General features: G+C 41.7%; 1 pseudogene; it reads left to right on the top strand.

Moving 5' to 3' along the window:
* Nucleotides 1-140: 140 nt before the first annotated feature.
* On the top strand, nt 141-9,039 carry LOC148001277 (rho GTPase-activating protein 11A-like; annotated as a pseudogene).

Consider the following 9,039-nt stretch of genomic DNA (forward strand, 5'->3'; position numbering starts at 1 on the left):
AGAAATGTGGGCAGAGTGTAGTCTCTTCTGGCCTCCCAGGCGTGTCTGCCCCTCTGAAGGTTTAGCTCTCCTGCCCACAGGATTTGGGTACAGAGAACTGTTGACCAGGTTCCTTCAGGTCCGGGAAGTGTCTCCTTCTTTAACTTTCTTAAGAGTTTTTCTCTTAGGGCAAGTGAGAATAAAATGGACAGCAGCAATCTTGCAGTAACATTTGCACCAAATCTTCTTCAGACAAGTGAAGGCCATGAGAAGATGTCTGCCAACACAGTGAAGAAGCTGTGTCTGCAGGCAGCAGCAGTGCAGATGCTTATTGACTATGCATCGGACATTTGACGATTGCCAGATTTTTATCCTGGAAAAGATACCAGCCATGCTAGGTATTGATGGACTCTGTATTACTCCATCCCTGGAAGACTTTGAAGGAGACTATGAAACTCCTGGTGAATGTAAGAGAAAAAGAAGACAAAGTGTTGGAGATTTTGTGAATGGAGTCCTAAATAAACTTAAATCTAGCAGAACACCCTCTATTACACCTCAACAAGATAGAACAGCCCAGGCCTCTGTATCACCATTGATTCTCACACCAAGTGTTAAGTGTAAACTGCCAGGAGAGACTTGTCATAACTTGTCCAGTAAGAAAAGGAAGTCCATCAAGCACAACTTGAACTTTGAGCTGTTGCCAAGTCATGTCTTCAGCAGCAATTCTACACCAGTATCAGTTCAGTTTGATACAAGCCCTGAAGGGTCATCTCAGAGCTCTCTCTCACCAATTGCCATGAGTGGAAACAACTTGACCAGTACAGACCTAAAGCGAAGTAAAAGGATTGATAACAAAAAAGTTTACAAGGTAGAATCAGGAAAAGCAGGCTGCTTCTCTCCCAAAGTCACTCGTAAAGAAAATGTCCAAAGATCTCTCTGTCTGAAATTTAGTCTAAAGAAGAACAGAGATTCAAATGGATGTTCTGTCATCAATAGACATGAAAATGTTGGTCGACGACTTGAGAATCGGCAAAATCTAAAAAATAGGATTGAGTCTGTAAAAATAGGCCTGCTTTTTAGCACAGATATTGATGAAAGGTTGCTAAAGAAAGGCTCAGAAAAGATCAGCAAATCTGAGGAACATTTACTAACTCCAGATCAACTAGATGGAACAGGTTACTGGATGTCTTGGACAGAACCCAGTAATTCAAGTTTTCAAGATATGAGTGCAAATGGAATTTATCCAATAATGCAAAATCTTGAGGAGAAAAGCTTTTCTTTGGAGTCCAACATTACTGTAGAAAAATCACCACTTGTGTCCTGTGAGCTCAGGCCTTCCACCACCTTCCATAGCCAACCTGACAGCAGTGTGCTAGGGAGGTCCCTTAGTGGGGACGAAGATAACCTGGCCTTTGAGACCTTGCAAAAGATTCAGAAAGCACTTTCCGAATCTGGGAGTCATCTTCAAACAGTGATAAATCATGAGCAGTCGTCAGTAATGAATGTGGGAGAAGAAGGTGAATCCAGAGATGTGAGTGAGTCAAAGGGACATGATGAGAGCTATACAGGGGAGGATGAGAACTATGCTTCAGAAAGGAATCTCTCACTGTCTCCAAGTCCAGAAATTGCCAGAGAAGCCAGTGGAATGTTACTCAACTCAGAGGAAGGCGGAATGTGAAGGCATGCACTGAGAAACACCCAGAGCTGACCTCCTTCAGCAAGCATTCCCCAGTGAGGAGCCAACCAAGGAACCAACTAGATACTCCACCATCACAGGGGGATGAGAATGTGGTGGAGAAGAACTCAGGGGCATGTGAAGCTCCTGTGTAAAATGATGCTCAGTCTTTAAAGCAGAGCACATGCAGTTTGACAGTCATTTCAAAACCTTGGGCCCAGAGACTCGCTAGACAATGGTCACTGGTGAAAAAATGTGACATTGCAGTTCCTGAGGGTCCACAAATAGCAGAGCATGGGGAGGTTTCTGATCACATACAGTGATTTAATAAACTTTCTCTAAATGAACCAAACAGAGGAAAAGTGAAGAGTCACCTCTTAAATTTAAGGGTACTCCTGTCCGTCAGTCTGTCAGAAGAATTAATGCTTTGTTGGAGTATGGCAGGCAGCCTGTGAAGCAGAAGTTGGCAATCTTTGGTGATGCAGCTTCTCCTTTTGTTAAATCAGTGAGCTGTGACAGTGCTCTTCCCTCTTGTGTACAGAGCACAGCAAACGCTCCCCGTGTTCCACATACTAAGCCAGGTCTTGAAGCACAGAAGTATACGTCTTGTGATAAGTCCAGTGTTGAGTTAACATCTAAATCTTTCACAAAAATGAAGAGACATCCGGATCCTTTGAATGCTTCCCTTGCCATTATGAGACTTTGTAAAGAGGAGAACAAATCTGATGTCCAAATTAAGTTTCCTTTGGATGATCTCACTAATCATGATAGATTAAAATTTGTTGTAAATAATAATGTGGCCTTTTCTTCAGGGATAAAAAACAGAGTTCTTAAGTCCCACACCCGCGGATCCCGGGCCGCAGCAGCTCTCTGCTCCCAGACCCAGTGAGAGAGAGACCCAACCGCCTGGTCAGGTGGGCACTCCTGAGGTTGCAGAGCAGAAGAGACCACCAACACTGCTCACCCCTGCCCACATCCCTGGCCCAAGAGGAAACTGTATAAGACCTCTGGGCTCCCGTGGGGGAGGGCCCAGGAGCAGCAGGACACCTGCCAGAGACACCACGGACCCTGAAGGAAACAGACCGGATAAACAGTTCTCTGCACCCAAATCCCGTGGGAGGGAGAGCTAAACCTTCAGAGAGGCAGACAAGCCTGGGAAACCAGAAGAGACTGCTCCCTGCACACACATCTCGGACGCCAGAGGAAAAAGCCAAAGACCATCTGGAACCCTAGTGCACTGAAGCTCCCAGAAGGGGCGGCACAGGTCTTCCTGGTTGCTGCCTCTGCAGAGAGCCCCTGGGCAGCACCCCACGAGCGAACCTGAGCCTCAGGACCACAGGTAAGACCAAATTTTCTGCTGCAAGAAAGCTGACTGGTGAACTCAAGACACAGGCCCACAGGAACAGCTGAAGACCTGTAGAGAGGAAAAACTACACGCCCGAAAGCAGAACACTCTGTCCCCATAACTGACTGAAAGAGAGGAAAACAGGTCTACAGCACTCCTGACACACAGGCTTATAGGACAGTCTAGCCACTGTCAGAAATAGCAGAACAAAGTAACACTAGAGATAATCTGATGGCGAGAGGCAAGCGCAGGAACCCAAGCAACAGAAACCAAGACTACATGCCATCATCGGAGCCCAATTCACCCACCAAAACAAACATGGAATATCCAAACACACCAGAAAAGCAAGATCTAGTTTCAAAATCATATTTGATCATGATGCTGGAGGACTTCAAGAAAGACATGAACACACTTAGGGAAACACAGGAAAACATTAATAAACAAGTAGAAGCCTACAGAGAGGAATCGCAAAAATCCCTGAAAGAATTCCAGGAAAACACAATCAAACAGTTGAAGGAATTAAAAATGGAAATAGAAGCAATCAAGAAAGAACACATGGAAACAACCCTGGATATAGAAAACCAAAAGAAGAGACAAGGAGCTGTAGATACAAGCTTCACCAACAGAATACAAGAGATGGAAGAGAGAATCTCAGGAGCAGAAGATTCCATAGAAATCATTGACTCAACTGTCAAAGATAATGTAAAGCAGAAAAAGCTACTGGTCCAAAACATACAGGAAATCCAGGACTCAATGAGAAGATCAAACCTAAGGATAATAGGTATAGAAGAGAGTGAAGACTCCCAGCTCAAAGGACCAGTAAATATCTTCAACAAAATCATAGAAGAAAACTTCCCTAACCTAAAAAAAGAGATACCCATAGATATACAAGAAGCCTACAGAACTCCAAATAGATTGGACCAGAAAAGAAACACCTCCCGTCACATAACTGTCAAAACACCAAATGCACAAAATAAAGAAAGAATATTAAAAGCAGTAAGGGAAAAAGGTCATGTAACATATAAAGGGAGACCTATCAGAATCACACCAGACTTCTCGCCAGAAACTATGAAGGCCAGAAGATCCTGGACTGATGTTATACAGACCCTAAGAGAACACAAATGCCAGCCCAGGTTATTGTATCCAGCAAAACTCTCAATTAACATTGATGGAGAAACCAAGATATTCCATGACAAAACCAAATTTACACAATATCTTTCTACAAATCCAGCACTACAAAGGATAATAAATGGTAAAGCCCAACATAAGGAGGCAAGCTATACCCTAGAAGAAGCAAGAAACTAATCGTCTTGGCAACAAAACAAAGAGAATGAAAGCACACAAACATAACCTCACATCCAAATATGAATATAACGGGAAGCAATAATCACTATTCCTTAATATCTCTCAATATCAATGGCCTCAACTCCCCAATAAAAAGACATAGATTAACAAACTGGATACGCAACGAGGACCCTGCATTCTGCTGCCTACAGGAAACACACCTCAGAGACAAAGACAGACACTACCTCAGAGTGAAAGACTGGAAAACAACTTTCCAAGCAAATGGTCAGAAGAAGCAAGCTGGAGTAGCCATTCTAATATCAAATAAAATCAATTTTCAATTAAAAGTCATCAAAAAAGATAAGGAAGGACACTTCATATTCATCAAAGGAAAAATCCACCAAGATGAACTCTCAATCCTAAATATCTATGCCCCAAATACAAGGGCACCTACATACGTAAAAGAAACCTTACTAAAGCTCAAAACACACATTGCACCTCACACAATAATAGTGGGAGATTTCAACACCCCACTCTCATCAATGGACAGATCATGGAAACAGAAATTAAACAGTGATGTCGACAGACTAAGAGAAGTCATGAGCCAAATGGACTTAACGGATATTTATAGAACATTCTATCCTAAAGCAAAAGGATATACCTTCTTCTCAGCTCCTCATGGTACTTTCTCCAAAATTGACCATATAATTGGTCAAAAAACGGGCCTCAACAGAAACAGAAAGATAGAAATAATCCCATGCGTGCTATCAGACCACCACGGCCTAAAACTGGTCTTCAATAACAATAAGGGAAGAATGCCCACATATACGTGGAAATTGAACAATGCTCTACTCAATGATAACCTGGTCAAGGAAGAAATAAAGAAAGAAATTAAAAACTTTTTAGAATTTAATGAAAATGAAGATACAACATACTCAAACTTATGGGACACAATGAAAGCTGTGCTAAGAGGAAAACTCATAGCGCTGAGTGCCTGGAGAAAGAAACAGGAAAGAGCATATGTCAGCAGCTTGACAGCACACCTAAAAGCTCTAGAACCAAAAGAAGCAAATACACCCAGGAGGAGTAGAAGGCAGGAAATAATCAAACTCAGAGCGGAAATCAACCAAGTAGAAACAAAAAGGACCATAGAAAGAATCAACAGAACCAAAAGTTGGTTCTTTGAGAAAATCAACAAGATAGATAAACCCTTAGCCAGACTAACGAGAGGACACAGAGAGTGTGTCCAAATTAACAAAATCAGAAATGAAAAGGGAGACATAACTACAGATTCGGAGGAAATTCAAAAAATCATCAGATCTTACTATAAAAACCTATATTCAACAAAATTTGAAAATCTTCAGGAAATGGACAATTTCCTAGACAGATACCAGGTATCGAAGTTAAATCAGGAACAGATAAACCAGTTAAACAACCCCATAACTCCTAAGGAAATATAAGCAGTCATTAAAGGTCTCCCAACCAAAAAGAGCCCAGGTCCAGACGGGTTTAGTGCAGAATTCTATCAAACCTTCATAGAAGACCTCATACCAATATTATCCAAACTATTCCACAAAATTGAAACAGATGGAGCCCTACCGAATTCCTTCTACGAAGCCACAATTACTCTTATACCTAAACCACACAAAGACACAACAAAGAAAGAGAACTTCAGACCAATTTCCCTTATGAATATCGACGCAAAAATACTCAATAAAATTCTGGCAAACCGAATTCAAGAGCACATCAAAACAATCATCCATCATGATCAAGTAGGCTTCATCCCAGGCATGCAGGGATGGTTTAATATACGGAAAACCATCAACGTGATCCATTATATAAACAAACTGAAAGAACAGAACCACATGATCATTTCATTAGATGCTGAGAAAGCATTTGACAAAATTCAACACCCCTTCATGATAAAAGTCCTGGAAAGAATAGGAATTCAAGGCCCATACCTGAACATAGTAAAAGCCATATACAGCAAACCAGTTGCTAACATTAAACTAAATGGAGAGAAACTTGAAGCAATCCCACTAAAATCAGGGACTAGACAAGGCTGCCCACTCTCTCCCTACTTATTCAATATAGTTCTTGAAGTTCTAGCCAGAGCAATCAGACAACAAAAGGAGATCAAAGGGATACAGATCGGAAAAGAAGAGGTCAAAATATCACTATTTGCAGATGACATGATAGTATATTTAAGTGATCCCAAAAGTTCCACCAGAGAACTACTAAAGCTGATAAACAACTTCAGCAAAGTGGCTGGGTATAAAATTAACTCAAATAAATCAGTTGCCTTCCTCTATACAAAAGAGAAACAAGCCGAGAAAGAAATTAGGGAAACGACACCCTTCATAATAGACCCAAATAATATAAAGTACCTCGGTGTGACTTTAACCAAGCAAGTAAAAGATCTGTACAATAAGAACTTCAAGACACTGAGGAAAGAAATTGAAGAAGACCTCAGAAGATGGAAAGATCTCCCATGCTCATGGATTGGCAGGATTAATATAGTAAAAATGGCCATTTTACCAAAAGCAATCTACAGATTCAATGCAATCCCCATCAAAATACTAATCCAATTCTTCAACGATTTAGACAGAACAATTTGCAAATTCATCTGGAATAACAAAAAACCCAGGATAGCTAAAGCTATCCTCAACAATAAAAGGACTTCAGGGGGAATCACTATCCCTGAACTCAAGCAGTATTACAGAGCAATAGTGATAAAAACTGCATGGTATTGGTACAGAGACAGACAGATAGACCAATGGAATAGAATTGAAGACCCAGAAATGAACCCACACACCTATGGTCACTTGATTTTTGACAAAGGAGCCAAAACCATCCAATGGAAAAAAGATAGCATTTTCAGCAAATGGTGCTGGTTCAACTGGAGGGCAACATGTAGAAGAATGCAGATCGATCCATGCTTATCACCCTGTACAAAGCTTAAGTCCAAGTGGATCAAGGACCTCCACATCAAACCAGACACACTCAAACTAATAGAAGAAAAACTAGGGAAACATCTGGAACACATGGGCACTGGAAAAAATTTCCTGAACAAAACACCAATGGCTTATGCTCTAAGATCAAGAATCGACAAATGGGATCTCATAAAACTGCAAAGCTTCTGTAAGGCAAAGGACACTGTGGTTAGGACAAAACGGCAACCAACAGATTGGGAAAAGATCTTTACCAATCCTACAACAGATAGAGGCCTTATATCCAAAATATACAAAGAACTCAAGAAGTTAGACCGCAGGGAAACAAATAACCCTATTAAAAAATGGGGTTCAGAGCTAAACAAAGAATTCACAGCTGAGGAATGCCGAATGGCTGAGAAACACCTAAAGAAATGTTCAACATCTTTAGTCATAAGGGAAATGCAAATCAAAACAACCCTGAGATTTCACCTCACACCAGTGCGATTGGCTAAGATCAAAAACTCAGGTGACAGCAGATGCTGGCGAGGATGTGGAGAAAGAGGAACACTCCTCCATTGTTGGTGGGATTGCAGACTGGTAAAACCATTCTGGAAATCAGTCTGGAGGATCCTCAGAAAATTGGACATTGAACTGCCTGAGGATCCAGCTATACCTCTCAACATATAAAAGAGACACGTGCTCCACTATGTTCATCACAGCCTTATTTATAATAGCCAGAAAATGGAAAGAACCCAGATGCCCTTCAACAGAGGAATGGATACAGAAAATGTGGTACATCTACACAATGGAATATTACTCAGCTATCAAAAACAGCGAGTTTATGAAATTCGTAGGCAAATGGTTGGAACTGGAAAATATCATCCTGAGTGAGCTAACCCAATCACAGAAAGACATACATGGTATGCACTCATTGATAAGTGGCTATTAGCCCAAATGCTTGAATTACCTTAGATCCCTAGAACAAACGAAACTCAAGACGGATGATCAAAATGTGAATGCTTCACTCCTTCTTTAAATGAGGAAAAAGAATACCCTTGGCAGGGAAGGGAGAGGCAAAGATTAAAACAGAGACTGAAGGAACACCCATTCAGAGCCTGCCCCACATGTGGCCCATACATATACAGCCACCCAATTAGACAAGATGGATGAAGCAAAGAAGTGCAGACCGACAGGAGCCGGATGTAGATCGCTCCTGAGAGACACAGCCAGAATACAGCAAACACAGAGGCGAATGCCAGCAGCAAACCACTGAACTGAGAATAGGTCCCCTATTGAAGGAATCAGAGAAAGAACTGAAAGAGCTTGAAGGGGCTCGAGACCCCAAAAGTACAACAATGCCAAGCAACCAGAGCTTCCAGGGACTAAGCCACTACCTAAAGACTATACATGGACTGACCCTGGACTCTGACCCCATAGGTAGCAATGAATATCCTAGTGAGAGCACCAGTTGAAGGGGAAGCCCTGGGTCCTGCTAAGACTGAACCCCCAGTGAACTAGTCTATGGGGGGAGGGCGGCAATGGGGGGAGGGTTGGGAGGGGAACACCCATAAGGAAGGGGAGGGGGGAGGGGGATGTTTGCCCGGAAACCGGGAAAGGGAATAACACTCGAAATGTATATAAGAAATACTCAAGTTAATAAAAAAAAATAAATAAAAAAAAAAAAACAGAGTTCTTAAGAAACCATTAGAAAAAGAAAGGGTCTGGTACAAAGGTTCTCCTAAAAATCCTATTGGAAAGACTCAACTGCTACCAACGAGTAAGCCTGTAGACTTGTAACTGTCAAATATAGTGCCGTCATCAGT

The sequence above is a fragment of the Rattus norvegicus genome, chromosome 14 (assembly GCF_021556685.1).
Source record: "Rattus norvegicus strain SHRSP/BbbUtx chromosome 14, alternate assembly SHRSP_T2T, whole genome shotgun sequence".
In the NCBI taxonomy this organism is placed as follows: domain Eukaryota; kingdom Metazoa; phylum Chordata; class Mammalia; order Rodentia; family Muridae; genus Rattus; species Rattus norvegicus.